Source organism: Cupressus sempervirens, chromosome 4 (assembly GCF_028749045.1).
Source record: "Cupressus sempervirens isolate cs-2001-9-10 chromosome 4, ASM2874904v1, whole genome shotgun sequence".
NCBI lineage: Eukaryota > Viridiplantae > Streptophyta > Pinopsida > Cupressales > Cupressaceae > Cupressus > Cupressus sempervirens.
The window spans coordinates 519,737,620-519,756,624 of record NC_143121.1 but is presented as its reverse complement, the minus strand read 5'-3'; the positions used below and the strand labels follow the sequence as shown (position 1 = coordinate 519,756,624).

The following is a 19,005-nucleotide window of genomic DNA, read 5'->3' as shown; positions in this document are numbered from 1 at the left end:
GTAAATAGAGGAAACTAAAATAAATATAAGGAAAGAATGATAATGTAAGGTAAATGATAACCAATATCATAGAGCAATTGACATAACATTTCACAAAATAACCACTACACCAGGGTTTAAACACATAGTTTTAAACCATCCAATGCATTGAAGTATGTAAATATTTTCCATTTGGCTCAAAGTCCTAAATGAAAAATTTGATTACAAAATCCTGCTCTTCCTTATAACTTTCCCCTTTTAAAAACCAAAATCCCTTGCATTACAATCAGAATAAAAATGAAGCAGAAACTCCCCCTCTCTTAGCTCGAAGTCTGGAAAAGAGAAGCTTCCAAAAAAATTGGAACCCGCTAACCATGTTTCTGTGGTCTATTTAATAGTTGGTCATCCCCGTAATCGTTTAGTTATATAACTAATTCTTGAAAGGGAATGATTTTGGATTGATGATCTTATCAAGTCTTTCGGTTTTTCTATCTCTCTTTCTCCGCATGCATCTAGTGAGAAGTGGCTTAGTAAATATTCTCTCTGTGTTTTTAAAGGGCCTACTTTAACCCACACAACAACCATTATATTTTCGAAGGCATAATATTCATTAAGGTGTTGCCTTCGATAGGAAATTGATAAATGTCCACGCTCCTTATGATGCCATCTCTCAGATCTTTCTACAGAGATTGCAAGTTTTTATGTAATCGAGTATTGTACTCCTATGTCATTTGATTGTGTGTTACTAAACAGTTCCAATTGTCCTTTGGAATGTTATTGCCATTGAAATTAAACAGCTCTGGAAAGCATCCTGCAGGAGGGAGATTCAATGCCACAAACTCCCAATTTTCTTCAACATACAACTCCTTTATTACCTTCAAAATGGCTTTGAGGATTTCAAGTGTTCCCATGTCCATAGGAGCAGAAGGTTGATTGAATCCATAACAACATTATTGTTTCTCTATTTGTCCACCCAAGATTATATAAGAATGTAATGTTTCTATTATCAAGGTAATATGAATTTAGAGGAATTTGTTTGAATAAATTGGTCGTGGTTTCCTTCTGTATGCTACCATCATTTCCATAGTTTTATTGCTATGTTATGGGCTTTGTTATCATTATATTTGGCTTATCATGTACTCTTTATTTTATCAGATGGTTCATGGGCATCCATAATTTGTGCCCAACTTCAATTGTTACCATGTTACTATCACGATATAGTTGTGTTGATCCTCTTCGAGTCTCCCAACTCAAAAATTAAATTAACACAGTTCTAGCTACCCAATAATGCTTCAAAATAATGAAACAATTTGGATATTCTGGGTTGCATCTTGAATCTGAGCTTTTGCTCTCATAAAAATATGAACCTGGATCACCTTCTTGCAGTCTCCAAGCTGTCTCTCAAATTCAAACTTCAAAAATTTGAACTATGCCTTGTGTATGGGAATTGACATTTGCACAAATGATTTGTTGGAATCCTCTATATCCTCCCCACTTTGATCATGAATTCATGATAATTTCCTTCTTCTTAGCAGTCAATGGCTTTGACAATATGAAGATCAGATTTTGTGGTCTAGAGAATGGTCACCATATTCATATGCCTTTAGCTTGAAGATGCAAGCTTTATCAGTTGTAAGGCACATGTTCATACACAGGGGTCATCTTCAAATTGTTGTTAGAATGCTCAAAAAACTTACACTATGACATGAAACATGTCTGACAAAATAAGTCTCGTCATTATCACTATCTACCACATGTGGACTGAAGCAAGAACTACCAGTTTGAAAGTAGAAAGTTGAACCACATTATGCAAACACGTGCTCCTATCTACACTGAGCATGATGCACTCCCATAGGCATATGCAAAGTGGAGAACTCAAGTGGTGTCATTGAATATACAGGATAATATAAAAATACCCTTTTTCTTATTTTGGAATTGTCAAAATATCCTGCTCAATTAATATTAAGAATACACCAACCTCTATTTTAGAGGAATAGAAGCCATATCAGATTTTTTTAGCAAATTAGGAAGAAAAATCTGAGTCGAAAGAGTGCTCAACCAAGATTTGGGTATAATGAGGTTTTGAGGGTAAAACTAGCCATGTTGACGATGTTGGCATTCTGTCAAACAACTCGCCTGCATCTGATGCTCCTATATGGACATACTCATCAAGTCTAGCCAATTCATGGTCCAATTTCATCATCTCTTGCCTGCAGATCAGGCATCATTAGAGTTTTCATCTCATCAAATATTTTGATTTATACATGTATTTTTCCTTAATCGATTCATATCAACCAAAGGAGTATGCAATATACATAGATTGAGTTTTGAAAAGACTTGGCGTCATGCTCAGTAAGCCTATTTATAAAATTTTCATGAAAGACCATTTTATTCATGACAAATAGTCCTTAGGTTTGAGCATGTCTCAAATCAAGTAACTTGGACACATCACCCATATGACAATATGGAGGGATGAAGATCGATTTCTACAATAAGATCCAAGGTGCCAATACCAACAACCCTAGGATCATATCATTTGCATTCATTGTCTGGAGTTTCTTGGACTTTTCATGTATTGAGTCTAATAGGATATTGAACTCCACATTTTGGATTTGAGATCTCATGGCCTTGGTAACTTTCAATTGAAACTAGAATTTTGGCTTCAGATTACAATTTTAACAACCTTGTGGTATTTAAGATGACTTAGTGCTTCCGAATTCTAATTTTGAGCTCTTCAAACTTGAACTTTGGGTCTCTGAACCTACATGAATAAATTGTAACCACTTTGAACCACTTTGAACTTCTTTTGAACTTAGTTAAGAGAGGTTCGAAACTTGAAACTAAAATCTTAAATACTGGGGTCTATATGGGTACCAACATGGGCTCTAACTTTGGGGCTATTTTTGTCACAAAAATAGAGAACTTCAACAATCTCTGGGAAAAGATAAGTGCCTTATCCATTGGGCAAATAGAGTCACCAAGAAAAGGAAAACTGGGAGTCTCTTGCAGAAAGGGCGGAGGGGAGCAGGGAAAAGCCAACCAGCCAAAAACACCTAAACTACCAACAAGCCCAAAGCTTGGGTATTATTCCAATCATAGTTCAAAATACCTGTGATTTATCATAAAAATTGTGATATATCACGAGATACCCAGTAAAATGATAAAAATGCTCAATAAATCGCGCCGATATTATTGAAAAATCACAGCATTAAATCCCCATATCGCATAAAGCATGAGTTAAAATTGTTTGCTACAGTCAATGCAAAATGCCAAAAAAATAAGGTTTTCGCAGGTCGATAAAGTCGTGTATTTTCAGGTCTTATGTCATTCACGATTTCATTTCTTGCTGATGATTTCATCTTGTCATGGATAGGGCTGTGGATCATCTTGCCGCGGATAAGATCTTCTTGCTGCGGATCTTCAAATTCTCCATAATTTTAATCCATTTGTCTTCAAACCTTCAACATCGACGGGTCTTCAAAGTTTCACACCTTCAAACCTTCAATTCGAGAATTTGCTACACGAGCTTTCCTCTCAGGACAAGGTTTTAAAGGTATTTCTGAGTGTTTGTTGAAATTATAATATTCATGTATTTGTTCACCTCTAGTGTCGAACAGTGGTGCTGGATCAAGCTTCCACTGCTCATTTTATTAGTTATAATAACTAACTTTGTTATTATTAGTTATAGAAAATCTAAATTTAGGATTTCAATTAGAATTTAATAATTTATGCTTCATTGAACCTATTTGGAATGGTACAAGAAGTTGCTGATCTTTTGTAGACTAATAGCACTGTTATTAATAGTTTTAATGTAAAAGTTTTATGCATTCACTTTGAATTTGTGCTTCTTATTGTCATTCTTGTAGGATAGAACAACCTGTTAATCTTTTATTCGAATCTTCTGTTTTTCTTGTAAAATTCTAAAGTAGATGTTTACAGTTTTGAAAAAGCTTAATTCATTATTTCACTATGCTTCTTTGTTGTGTTCCTGTATCATAGAGAGAATTGTTGTTTTTTAACCTTATAAATGCTACTGCCCCTTATGATGTTTCACAAAAGTTTAATTTATATTCTCGCTTTGAATTTTTCTACCTTGTGTTTGAATTGTTTTAGGCTTTTATGTCTCCATGTAAAAAGTCACAATCTGTAGGTTTTGTAAAAAAATATAGTCTATTGCTGCTTTTTTGTGTTAATCTATTTTGATTTTTGAAGGTTTAACTTTAACCATTCCCAAGGATATAGTTAACTATTAAATAAAAATAGAATTATTGTTATTAAATTTACTATTTTATTGAAATTTATAATTTTGTATATAACATAATAACAATATTAAGTTTTAATGTTAAAATTTTAAAAGATTTATAATTTAGTTTTTGAGTATTTAATAAATAATGTATGCTTTCTAACTATATTAGGTTCTCTAAGTCTACAAGATGACTGGTGGTGGCAGAGCTAAGGATCCTTTATGGAAACATGGGATCCCGGGGGTAATCAGTGGACATATTAAATGTATCCATTGCCATAAGAAAATAACTTCAGGGATAAGCCGATTGAAATACCATCTTGCAAAGATTCCATGCAATGATATTACAGTGTGTGAAGAATGTCCAAAAGAGGCTACAAGAGAGGCTTTGACAAGCCTATAAAAATATGCACAAAGTAAGGCAAAAAAAAAGAGGACATTTGAGGCCATGGCAGCCCCAATGGGGACTTTTAGTTCTACACGATCAGAAACAGGTGGAGAGGATTCTTCTATTGGGCCTCAAATACGAGGATCGGGAAGTACGAGTGGGTCTCTAGTAGATTTTTGGGTTCCACGTAACACTCCTGTTGCTCAACCTAGCTTGCTAGGCACTGCGTGGAACAAAGAGATGCATGAGAAGACAAAGGTGGCAATTACAAGATTTTTGATCATCAATGATATTCCCTTCAATTCTTTATGTAGTCCATATTGGGATCAAGTGGTAACTTCCATTTCTTTGTCTAGTAAGGGGTTCAAGCCCCCAACTCCCTATGAGGTGAGTGGGCCATTGTTACAGGTTGAGGTAAGAAATATTCATCAGCTTGTAGAAGAGAAAAGAAAAGTTTTGGAACAGAAAGGTTGCACTATTATATCTGATGGGTGGACAAATGGTAGGAACAAGACACTCATCAACTTTCTAGTTGCTTTAGGGGAGCAATTGGTATTTCTAAAATTAGTTGATGCCTCTGATCAAGTAAAAAATGCAGAAAATTTGTGTAACATGTTGGATGAGGTGGTAATAGATGTGGGAGTTGCTAATGTCATCTAGATTGTGACTGATAATGCAGCTGCATATGTAGCTTCCGGTAGACTTCTCATGGAGAGACATCCCACATTATTTTGGAGCCCTTGTGCTGCCCATTGTCTTGATTTGCTTCTTGAGAATCTAGGGAAATTGAGCTAAGTGGAGAAGGTGGTTGAAGATGGAAGGAATATTTCTAAGTACATCTACAATCATACATGGGTCTTGAGACTTATGAGAGAGCACACTAGTGGTAAGGATCTTGTACGGGTAGGGGTCACACGCTTTGCTACTAATTTTCAAAACTTCCAAAGCATATCTGAGACATTACTAGACCTCAGGCGCATGTTTCTTGATAAGAAATGGTTAGAGAATCCTTATGCCAGGAAGCCCGAAGCAGAGAAGATTGTGAGGATTGTGTTTGATGGTAGCTTTCAAAAGCTGATGGAAGAGACCCTCAAAGTAAGTTTTCAAGTATTCATTGATGATTTAACATTCAATTTTGAAATAGTCCTTGGCTGATTTTTGTATGTCTTATTATGTCTAGGTATCAGAACCGTTGGTGAAGGTTCTATGAATTATGGATGGGGATAAAAACCCCATGGGGTTTCTATATGAGGCCATGGATAGTGCAAAAGAGGTCATTCAACACTTTTATAGGTCCAATGAGACCAAATATAGACCCATATGGAACATTATTGATCGTAGGTGGAACCGACAACTCCACCAACACATTCATGTAGCTACCTACTACTTGAACACCAAGTACTATTTTTCCAACACTTTTACAGCAGATGCAGAGGTTCAAATTGGCTTGGACACATGTATTCGAAGATTGGTTGCTGGTACAGACCTTCGAGACCTCATACTTGATGAGTTGCAAAGCTACAAGAGGGAAGAGGGGCCATTGTTTTCTTCTCCTGATTGCAAACGTAGGAGATACACTTTGCAGCCAGGTAAAAAAAAAGTGTTTAGTTTTATCATACCGTTCATTTCACTCATGAAGTTTATTGGAAGTCTTACCACATCATAAATGGTTTTTTTAAATCCTTGCAGATCTATGGTGGGAAGATTATGGTGCCCCAATTCCTAATCTTCAAAAGCTTGCCATCCGAATTTTATCGCAGTCTTGTAGTGCTTCTGGCTACGAGAGAAATTGGAATACTTTTCAAAATATTCACACAAAGAAACATAATAGGTTGACTCAAAAGCGCTTGAATGATTTGGTTTATGTGAAGTACAACCTTCTCTTGCATGAGAAGAAGGTGAAAGGGAAAGCTTCATATGAAGCACTAGACTTGGATGACATTGATCCATACTCAGCCGATTGGATTGCTCCTCTTGATGGTGAGGATGCGGATGTTGGTGAACCTTTACTGATAGATAAGCAGCTAGCTGAGTTTGAGAGAGAAGCAAATGACTGGGATGCAAATGTGGCAGCACGTGAGGAGGAACATGAGCTTGGTCGTCCATCAGAGGCTTCTATCCAACATGAGGGACCTATTAGGGAACCTATTGAGGATGTTGCCACAACAACTACTTCAACACCACCCACCCAGCAGCAAGGATCTCTTTTGAGTTTTACTCGTAGATGCAATTTATGATTGCTACTTTCAGCTTTCATTGATATCGAGACTTGAACTTAATATGTATTCAGAAGTAGTAGTTTTGTAGAGTTTGACTTTATGTATCGAACTTACTTATATTCAGATGTTCTACTTGTTTTTTGGTATATGATTCTAGTAGCATGTTAAATTGTTAATGATTAATCTACTAAGTTCCTCTTGCTATAAGTATAAATTATAGTTTAAATTAAACTTTGAATGATATATGGTGGATATCTCAAATTTCAAATTATTATATATTCTACAAATTTGGTGTATGTATGCGTTTTAAAGCGTATTTTAAGAAATTTTATATTTTCAAATGTTTGATATAAGTGCCGATTTGTTGCCGAATTTTTAGCCGAGTTTTTTCCTATTCCGATTTTTTCAAAAATTTTGGGTCGGCCGAGATATTGCCGATACTGAGTTTTTAAACTATTATTCCAACTAACACTATGCACACCAAAAGAATATTTACAACATATATGAAGGTAGGAGGAAAGCCTACGACAAGAAATAGAAGCAAGAAAAAGTCACTCGAATCTATTTACCATCTGGGAAAGTAGGAACCTTTTCATAGCAACAGGTTGTGCCTTAGTGGAGCAGCTCCAGACCACTACCTACTGGTGATCTCTTCAATTCTGAAACTCAAGCTAATAGCATACAAAAATTTGGCAACCTGATCAACCAAAGCTCATCATAGCATTCCTCATCTTCGAATGGTTTTTTCTATATCATTCCTCAAATCAAGAAAAATCTTGAATTGGAGAGAACAATATTCAAGAATTTTTTTATTGGCCTTCCGACTAGTCTATAATGGAATTCTTCTTTCCATGATCATGAGAAGCATATTTCACATTATCAAAAAGAGAGAATTCATCCAACATGGGATCAAATTTATCATAAAAAATTTCTCCAACTCTATCAAGAATTGGGACGTCATCAAATATGTAAAACATTTGATCTTTTGTTTCTCTCAGTGCATCTTTAGATTTCACAACATTATCTTCAATCAACTCACAATGAAAAAAATGGAATGAATCACCAAACAACCTCTTATAGTCTATTTTTTATAAATTCATACTTGGACTATCTAAAGAGGGACCTCCTTGCCCAAGAGATAATAAAAATATGCATATGATGTCTTCTTCTTCCTTGTAGGGGAGAGTATCATCCAATAATTCAACTGAGTCACTCATAGTCTAGGAACTAACTCCAACCTTTCAATCTTCTATCAGAGTTTCAATATTTTCTAATATGAAAGAAGAGAACAAATTTTCATCACTTAATGGTGAATCATAAGGCTGAAACCGAGGATTTTCTCTAATAGTAACATCCTCACAAAACCCCATTGGTAAGTATAATGGTTTGGGCTCACTCCAAACAACCTCAGTTCCCAACTTTTCAAATTTTCTTCAATCTCTCTCACTTCTACTATGTCTGGTTGGAACCAGGCTGCTTCCACTAGATGTGCAAGATAATTACTTTATTGAAAACTACCCAGTTTAGAGGTGAACAAATCTATCTCTGTTTCAGCAGTCTTAACATTTTGAATGAAGGTTTCATGCTGAAGCTTATCGCTTTCATATTCATCCAGCGATTCTATCTTCTCAAAGATAGTGGGCGAATCCTCTCCTTTCTCATCTTCCATGCATCATGGAAAAGATCTTAATTTTCTACTTTCAGCCAGATATAGATCAATAGCTAAACCATTCATAGGGGGATTCTCTTCATTATAAAACCTTTCTTCTTCTTCATTAAGGACATTATTTAACATTTCCAATGGGTTATCCAAAGGTTTGAAGTTAGTTTTAAGATTTCTTTTTTTCTCTTCATTGCCACTACTGCTAGGATTTTCACTCTTAGCCTGAGTGTTCTTATTTTCCCATGTTTGATTTTCTTGTGGCTAAGCTATGGCCATTTGGATTTCTTTCCCACCCAAAACTGAATAATTGCATGAGATGAAATGTGAAGATATAACTAGGGCTTCATCATCATCCACCTTCACATGTTTCTTCAACTAAAACACTTTCTCCTCGAGTTCTTACAAGTCTTTCAACTTGTGAAATCTATAGCACAAACTCCTCCATAAAAAGATAAGGGTGGTCATCTTCAATGCTCAGATTTGTTCACACAACATGGGAGATACTTATTTTTAGCAGTCCACAAACTCGTGCAAACGTTTGTCATTTGATTGGTATATTTTCATAACAGAGGGATCAGGCCTCCTTCTCATGAGCTTTCTTGTCTGCATAATGAATCAATAGAGTTGCCAAACCTGCATATACAAATATAATATGCAAACCAAGGAAGTAAATTAGGTATTGATTTTCATTTCTGCATCCCCAATAGAGTAGCCAAAAATCTGTTAGTGAACAAATTGTCTTCCAAATAAATGCATACAAATTGACCCTAAAATACCTAGATAGAAGGTTCAATCAGCACTAATAGTTGGGTCACTTTGCTATTGGAATGCACAAGCGCCCTCTAAATTATTTAGGTACAGCTCCCCATGTAAGATTTATAATGAATTTGCATCTAAACAGAACATACATATATGCACACTTTTACCAAAAAGTACGTAAGGTTCTCTCAAAATATTCTTAGGTATGGAGGAATGCCTTTAGAGATTACAATAGAAAATAAAGCGAATCATGAAACACAAAGTTTTCTGGATTGTTCAGCCTTTTGAAATAGAAACAAAATAAAGGAAACTAAAATAAATATAGGGAAAGAATGATAATCTAAGGTAAATGATAACCAATATCATAGATTAATTGACATAACATTTCACAAAGTAACCACTACACCAAGGTTTAAACATGTAGTTTTAAACCATCCAATGCATTAAAGTATGTAAATATTTTTCATTCGACTCAAAGTCCTAAATAAAAAATTTGATTACAAAATCTTGCTCTTCCTTATAAATTTCCCCTTGTAAAAACCAAAATCCCCTGCATTACAATCAGAATAAAAACGAAGCAGAAACTCCCCCTCTCTTAGTGCAAAGCCTGTGCAAAAGAAAAGCTTCCAAAAAACTGGAACCCCTAACCATGTTTCTGTGGTCTATTTAACAGTTGGTCATCCCTGTAACCATTCAATTATATAACTAATTCTTGAAAGGGAATGATTTTGGATTGATAATCTTATCAAGTCTTTCGGCTTTTCTATTTCTCTTTCTCCACATGCATCTAGTGACAAGTGTCTTAGCAAATATGCTCCGTGTGTCTTTTGAAGGGACTACTTGAACCCACACAACTATCATTTTATTTTCAAAGGAATGATATTCATGAAGATATTTCCTTCGATAGTAAATTGACAAATGTCCACATTCCTCATGGTGGTATCTCTCAGATCTTTCTATAGAGATAGCAAGGTTTTATGTAACCGAGTATTGTACTCTGTATCACTTGATTATGTGTTAACAATTCCAACTGTCCTTTGGAATGTTATTACCACTGAAAATAAACAACTCTAGAAAGCATCCTGTAGGAGGAAGATTCAACACCACAAATTCCCAATTTTCTTCAACATACAACTCTGATACAGGAGCATCTTGCATGGAAAAAAATTGAAAAAAAAAAAAAAAATTGGAAACAAAAAATTTTTTTTTGGAGGAGAGAGAAAAGTGACGAAAATTAGATGAGAAATAATCAAAAAGTAAAATAAATGGAAAAAAGGAGAAAAGGCGAAATTTCTATTTTCGAGGTGCATAGGTGGCATAATAGAAAAAATAAAAAATAAATGGTTGTCATTCCATTTATCGAGGTGTGTGGGTAGAATTCTAGAATGTTATGAATATTGTAGGAACTTGTGGTAGAAGGTTATGGAAGTTGTAGAAAGTTGTGGATATTGTGTAGGTGGAATTCTAGAAGGTTGTGTATAAGTCATGCATTGGGTGGTAAGTGCCTATTTAAGCAAGGCATATGAGCATTTCTAATCAAGCTCAAGGAGAAGCTTGAGAAGTGGAAGCTCAAGAAGGAGAAGCTCGAGGAGTAGAAGCTCAAGGAGAAGCTTGAGGAGTAGAAGCTCGAGAAGAAGGTGAAAGCTCAAGGAGAAGCTTGAGAAGTGGAAGCTCAAGGAGTAGCTTGAGAAGGAGAAGCTCGAGAAGGTGGAAAGCTTGGAAAGTTTCAAGGTGTGAAAGAGAAGGAGAAAGTGAAGAGTGAGTTTTTCTGAGTCTGTGGACAGAGCGCCGAATGTGAGGCAGTTTATAGCAGGATTATGGTGGAGTTGTGAGTATGTAGACAGAGTGCCGAATGTGAGGCAATTTACACTTGGATCTTGGATAAAGTTGGAGAAGAGCTAGTGACTACTGTTTAGAAACAAGGAGGTTGCTTGGTGGCTTGCGAGCACAAGTTGAGATCTCAGAGGTTTCTACCAGAGTGTGGATCTAGACTAGCTTAGGCTTGGATTGGATCTTGAGAGATCTTGCAAAAATATTATTGTAATTACGACTGGATTTTCAAGTATAATAAAATTGTCTTCATATTGTTGCATTCTTGGTTGTGAGTTGGTAACGGTGGTGTGGCCCTTTGTCAGTGGTATCAGAGCGTACCTTCATTAGTGGTATCAGAGCAAGCCCTTCGTCAGTGGTATTAGTGCATACCGTCATTAGTGGTATCAGAGAAGGAGTTCCTGAGTGTACAAGCAGATCGCCAAAGTGTGAGGCAGTTTGTACACGGACCTTGGTTGGGTGAAGTTTATTAGAGTGGGAGTTCTTGAGCGTGTAAATAGATCGCCGAAGCTGAGGTAGTTTGCACTAGGACTTTGGGAGGACATGCAGAATGATCGATTGATGCGGAGATGGAAGACTGGACTTGTTGAGGCATGATTGTGGAGAGCTGGTGGATTGCAAATCCGTTGTCCTAGACTTGTGATGTGGTTCTTGATTGTTCGTGCGAGGTGGGAGGTTGTGATTTGACTTGCAAACAATTCGAAGTTGTCACAAGGAGCATGGGAAGGATTTGTTGCAAAGGGTTTACGAAGATCTTGGGAGATGGCTCCAAGGGGATTGGACCCTAAGATGATTGCGGAAATTCATGATATAGTGGAGAGGAATTTTTCTAAGATGTTTGCTCGGTTGGATGCTAGATTGGTTGATCAAGCTAAGAAGGTCAAGGTGGAAGGGGATGGTTTTGCTGATCAGTTTGTGGAGCCTGATGCAGAACCTGCAGAGCAACTAGAGGTTGTTGCTAAAGATATTCCTAATGTTGTTGATGTTGGGATAGATGTTGGTTTTCATGATCAATTGGTTGAGTCTGACATGGAGATTGTGGAGCACTCGGTTGTGGATGATCTAGTTGTTGTTGGTGGTGACTTGTATCTTACAAAGCATCTTGTTGTGAGCAATGAGGTTGCTGGTGTAGAGAGTTTGGCATGTATTGATGGAGATCTACATGTTGCTGCTGATATGGAGTTTGTTGTTGCTAATGCGGGGTTTGTTGCTACTAGTGTGGATTCACTAGTTGCTGATGTGAATGAGGGTTTATTGATGAAGAATTATGTTCAGTTTGTTCTTGGGAGTGAGCATGTTGATTGGATGTTTGAGATTCTGGTGTTTGATAGAGTAATGCAGATGTGGAAGATTTGCATGGTGGTTTTCTTGTCCCTGTTGAAGTGAAAACCTTTGGTGAAGATGGAGATGGTGGTAGATCTTTCTTTTTTGGTGTCAAAGTGTGGGACACACTTTTCTATCTACCAGGGGAGTTTGATACAGGAGCATCTTGCATGGAAAATTATTGAAAAAAAAAAATTGAAAAAAAAAATTGAATTGAAAAAAAAAAAAAATTGGAAACAGAAAAAAAAAAAAAAAAATTCTGGAGGAGAGAGAAAAGTGACGAAAATTAGAGGAGAAATAATAAAAAAGTAAAATAAATGGAAAAAAAGAGAAAAGGCGAAATTTCTATTTTCGAGGTGCATAGGTGGCATAATAGAAAAAATAAAAAATAAATGGTTGTCATTCCATTTATCGAGGTGTGTGGGTAGAATTCTAGAAAGTTATGAATATTGTAGAAAGTTGTGGTAGAAGGTTATGGAAGTTGTAGAAGGTTGTGGATATTGTGTAGGTGAAATTCTATAAGGTTGTGAATAAGTCATGCATTGGGTGGTAAGTGCCTATTTAAGCAAGGCATATGAACATTTCTAATCAAGCTCAAGGAGAAGCTTGAGAAGTGGAAGCTCAAGAAGGAAAAGCTTGAGAAGTGGAAGCTCAAGAAGGAGAAGCTTGAGGAGTAGAAGCTCGAGAAGAAGGTGAAAGCTCAAGGAGAAGCTTGAGAAGTGGAAGCTCAAGGAGTAGCTTGAGAAGGAGAAGCTCGAGAAGGTGAAGCTTGGAAAGCTTGAAAAGTTTCAAGGTGTGAAAGAGAAGGAGAAAGTGAAGAGTGAGTTTTCCTGAGTCTGTGGACAGAGCGCCGAATGTGAGGCAGTTTACAGCAGGATTATGGTGGAGTTGTGAGTGTGTAGACAGAGCGCCGAATGTGAGGCAGTTTACACTTGGATCTTGGATAAAGTTGGAGAAGAGCTAGTGACTGTGGTTTAGAAACAAGGAGGTTGCTTGGTGGCTTGCGAGCACAAGTTGAGATCTCAGAGGTTTCTACCAGAGTGTGGATCTGGACTAGCTTAGGCTTGGATTGGATCTTGAGAGATCTTGCAAAAACATTATTGTAATTACTACTGGATTTTCAAGTATAATAAAATTGTCTTCATATTGTTGCATTCTTGGTTGTGAGTTGGTAACGGTGGTGTGGCCCTTTGTCAGTGGTATCAGAGCGTACCTTCATCAGTGGTATCAGAGCAGGCCCTTTGTCAGTGGTATTAGTGCATACCATCATTAGTGGTATCAGAGAAAGAGTTCCTGAGTGTACAAGCAGATCGCCAAAGTGTGAGGCAGTTTGTACAAGGACCTTGGTTGGGTGAAGTTTATTAGAGTGGGAGTTCCTGAGTGTGTAAATAGATCGCCGAAGCTGAGGTAGTTTGCACTAGGACCTTGTGAGGACATGCAGAATGATCGATTGATGCGGAGATGGAAGACTGGACTTGTTGAGGCATGATTGTGGAGAGCTGGTGGATTGCAAATCCGTTGTCCTAGACTTGTGATGTGGTTCCTGATTGTTCGTGCGAGGTGGCATGTTGCGATTTGACTTGCAAACAATTCAAGGTTGTCACAAGGAGTGTGGGAAGGATTTGTTGCAGAGGGTTTACGAAGATCTTGGGAGATGGCTCCAAGAGGATTGGACCCTAAGATGATTGCGAAAATTCATGATATAGTGGAGAGGAATTTTTCTAAGATGTTTGCTCGGTTGGATGCTAGATTGGTTGATCAAGCTAAGAAGGTCAAGGTGGAAGGGGATGGTTTTGCTGATCAGTTTGTGGAGCCTGATGCAGAACCTGCAGAGCAACTAGAGGTTGTTGCTAAAGATATTCCTAATGTTGTTGATGTTGGGATAGATGTTGGTTTTCATGATCAATTGGTTGAGTCTGACATGGAGATTGTGGAGCACTCGGTTGTGGATGATCTAGTTGTTGTTGGTGGTGACTTGTATCTTACAGAGCATCTTGTTGTGAGCAATGAGGTTGCTGGTGTAGAGAGTTTGACATGTATTGATGGAGATCTACATGTTGGTGCTGATATGGAATTTTTTGTTGCTAATGCGGGGTTTGTTGCTACTAGTGTGGATTCACTAGTTGCTGATGTGAATGAGGGTTTATTGATGAAGAATTATGTTCAGTTTGTTCTTGGGAATGAGCATGTTGATTGGATGTTTGAGATTCTGGTGTTTGATAGAGTAATGCAGATGTGGAAGATTTGCATGGTGATTTTCTTGTCCCTGTTGAGGTGGAAACCTTTGGTGAAGATGAAGATAGTGGTAGATCTTTCTTTTTTGGTGTCAAAGTGTGGGACACACTTTTCTATCTACCGAGGGAGTTTGATACAGGAGCATCTTGCATGAAAAATTATTGAAAAAAAAATTGAATTGAAAAAAAAAAAAAATTGGAAAAAAAAAAAAAAAAAATTGGAAACAAAAAAAAAAAAAAAAAATTCTGGAGGAGAGAGAAAAGTGACGAAAATTAGAGGAGAAATAATAAAAAAGTAAAATAAATGGAAAAAAGAAGAAAAGGCAAAATTTCTATTTTCGAGGTGCATAGGTGGCATAATAGAAAAAAAATAAAAAATAAATGGTTGTCATTCCATTTATCGAGGTGTGTGGGTAGAATTCTAGAAAGTTATGAATATTGTAGAAAGTTGTGGTAGAAGGTTATGGAAGTTGTAGAAAGTTGTGGATATTGTGTAGGTGGAATTCTAGAAGGTTGTGGATAAGTCATGCATTGGGTGGTAAGTGCCTATTTAAGCAAGGCATATGAGCATTTCTAATCAAGCTCAAGGAGAAGCTCGAGAAGTGGAAGCTCAAGAAGGAGAAGCTCGAGGAGTAGAAGCTCAAGGAGAAGCTTGAGGAGTAGAAGCTCGAGAAGAAGGTGAAAGCTCAAGGAGAAGCTTGAGAAGTGGAAGCTCAAGGAGTAGCTTGAGAAGGAGAAGCTCGAGAAGGTGAAGCTTGAAAAGCTTGGAAAGTTTCAAAGTGTGAAAGAGAAGGAGAAAGTGAAGAGTGAGTTTTTCTGAGTCTGTGGACAAAGCACCAAATGTGAGGTAGTTTACAGCAGGATTATGGTGGAGTTGTGAGTGTGTAGACAGAGCGCCGAATGTGAGGCAGTTTACACTTGGATCTTGGATAAAGTTGGAGAAGAGCTAGTGACTACGGTTTAGAAACAAGGAGGTTGCTTGGTGGCTTGCGAGCACAAGTTGAGATCTCAGAGGTTTCTACTAGAGTGTGGATCTGGACTAGCTTAGGCTTGGATTGGATTTTGAGAGATCTTGCAAAAATATTATTGTAATTACTACTGGATTTTCAAGTATAATAAAATTGTCTTCATATTGTTGCATTCTTGGTTGTGAGTTGGTAACGGTGGTGTGGCCCTTTGTCAGTGGTATCAGAGCTCGAGAAGGAGTAGCTTGGGAAGTAGAAGTTGTGGAAGGTGAAGTTTGGAAAGCTGAAAGCTTTGGAAGGAAAAGCTTGAATGTGTGAAGGCTTCAAGGTGTGAAAGAAGAGGAAGTGAAGAGTGAGTTTTCCTGAGTTTGTGAACATAGCGCCGAATGTGAAGCAGTTTACAGCAAGATTGTGATGGAGTTGTGAGTGTGTAGACAGAGTGCCGAATGTGAGGCAGTTTATACTTGGATCTTAGATAAAGTTGGAGAAGAGCTAGTGACTGCGGTTTAGAAACAAGGAGGTTGCTTGGTGTCTTGCGAGCACAAGTTGAGATCTCGAAGGTTTCTACCAGAGTGTGGATCTAGACTAGCTTGGGTTTGGATTGGATCTTGTAGAAATGTTATTGTAATTGCTATTGGATTTTCAAGTATAATAAAATTGTATTCATATTGTTGCATTCTTGGTTGTGAGTTGGTAGGGTGGTGTGGCCCTTCGTAAGTGGTATCAGAGCGGACCTACATTAGAGAAAGAGGAAGTGAAGAGTGAGTTTTCCTGAGTTTGTGGACAGAGCGCCGAATGTGAGGCAGTTTACAACAGGATTATGATGGACTTGTGAGTGTGTAGATAGAGCGCCGAATGTGAGGCACTTTACACTTGGATCTTGGATAAGGTTGGAGAAGAGCTAGTGACTGCGGTTTAGAAACAAGGAGGTTGCTTGGTGGCTTGCGAGCACAAGTTGAGATCTTGGAGGTTTCTACCAAAGTGTGGATCTGGACTAGCTTGGGCTTGGATTGGATCTTGAGAGATCTTGTAGAAATGTTATTGTAATTGCTAAGGATTTTTAAGTTTAATAAAATTTCTTGGGAAACATTTTATCTCTCTCTATCTTCATATTGTTGCGTTCTTGGTCATGAGTTTTATGTGTTAGCAGTTCCAACTGTCCTTTGGAATGTTATTACCACTGAATATAAACAACTCTAGAAAGCATCCTGTAGGAGGAAGATTCAACACCACAAATTCCCAATTTTCTTCAGCATACAACTCCTTTATTGCCTTCGAAATAGCCTTGAGGATTTCAAGTGTTACCGTGCCCACAGGAACAAAAAGTTGAATGAATCCACTTAACATATCATTGACGCCAATGAAGATGAAATACATACCACTTTGAAGGGCATTTTCAGAAGGAAGCTTCAAATCCAAATAACCTGAAGTGGTTATGTTGCAAGTATCACCATTATATATGTCGCAGGCTGTGGTACCAGTTACTGTGAAATTTACTCCATGTTTATAATGTGTCTTTATATTCTTGAAATATGGATCTAGGAATGGCGAACCAATTGTAGAAGCAAGAAAACCCACAATAAGATGACCATTAGAAAAATAAGCAGTAGGAAACCTAAAGAAAGTAAAGCCATATGTTAACTTCTCTGCAGATCTGAAGGGAAATGCTATTTCCACACTCCAGTGTTACTGTAGGGGTCTCCGAACACAAACATGGCCGACTTCCCTGTTGCAGCTATACAAGGCAATAATAACACTACCATCCATAACAACATTATTGTTTCTCTATTTGTCTGCCCAAGATTATATGAGAATGTCATGTTGTTATTATCAAGGTAATACGAGCTTAGAAGAATTTATTTGAATAAATTGGTTGTGGATTCCTTCTGTATGCTGCCATCATTCCTTTAGTTTGATTGTTATGCCGTGGGATTTATTATCATTATATTTGGCTTATCATCTAGTCTGCATTTTATCAGATGGTTCACGAGCATCCACAATTTACACCAAAATTCCATTGTTACCATGTTACTATCACGATCCAGTCGTGTTTAACCTCTTCAAGTCTCCCAACTCAAAAATTAAATCAATACAGTTCTAGCTACCCAATATGGCTTCAAATTAATGAAAGAATTTGGATATTTGGGTTGCATCTTGAATCTGAGCTTTTGCACTCATGAATCTATGAATATGGATCGCCTTCTTGAGGTCTCCAAGCCATCTCTCAAATTCAAACTTCGAACATTCGAATTATGCCTCGTGTATGGGAATTGATATTTGAACAATAAGTTTGTTGGCATCCTCTATATCTTCCCCACTTTGATCATGAATTTATGATAATTTCCTTCTTCTTAGCAGCCGATGGCTTTCACAATGCGAAGACCAGATTCTGTGGTATAGCAAATGGTCAGCATATTCACATGCCTTTAGCTTGAAGATGTGAGATTTATCAGTTGTAGGGCACACATTCATACACGCGTCATCTTCAAATTGTTGTCAGAATGCTCAAAAAACTTAGACTGCGACATGTTACATGGCTGACAAAAAAACACTTGTCATTATCGCTATCTACCACATGTGGATTGAAGCAGAAACTACCACTTTGAAGGTAGAAATTTGAACCTCATTATGCAAACACATGCTCCTATCTGCACCAAGCATGATGCACTCCCATAGGCATATGCAAAGTGGAGAAACTGAGTGGTGCCATTGAATATATAGGTTACTATAAAAATTACCCTTTTCCTTATTTTGGAATTTTAAAAATATCCTGCCCAATTAATATTAAGAATACACCAACCCCTATTTTAGAGGAATAGATGCCATACTGGATTCTTTCATCGGATTAGGAAGAAAAGTTTGAGTCAAAAGACTGCTCAACAAAGATTTGGGTATAATATGGTTTTGAGGGTAAAACTAGCCATGTTGACGATGTCGGCATTCTATCAAATAACTCACCTGGATCTAATGCTCCTATACAGACATACTCATGAGGTTCGACCAATTCATGGTCCGATTTCATCATCTCTTACCTGCAGATTGGGCATCATTAGAGTTTCCATCTCATCAAATATTTTGATTTATATATGTAATTTTCATTGATCGATTCATATCAACCAAAGGAGTATACAATATACATAGATTGAGTTTTGAAAAGACTTGGTGTTGTGCTCAGTAAGCCTGTTTATAAAATTTTCATGAGATATCATTTTTTTCATGAGAAATATTCCTTAGGTTCGAGCATGTCTCAAATAAAGTAACTTGGAAACATCACCCATATGAAGGCTGAAGATTGATTTCTGCAATAAGATCCATGGTACCAATACCAACAACTCTAGGATCACATCATTTGCATTCATTGTCGGGAGCCTTCTTGAACTTTCCATGTATTGAGTCCAATAG

General features: G+C 37.2%; 1 pseudogene; it reads right to left on the bottom strand.

The window, feature by feature from the left end:
• Positions 1-521: 521 nt before the first annotated feature.
• LOC149562220 (GDSL esterase/lipase At4g01130-like) lies at positions 522-17,423 on the bottom strand (annotated as a pseudogene).
• Positions 17,424-19,005: the final 1,582 nt, after the last annotated feature.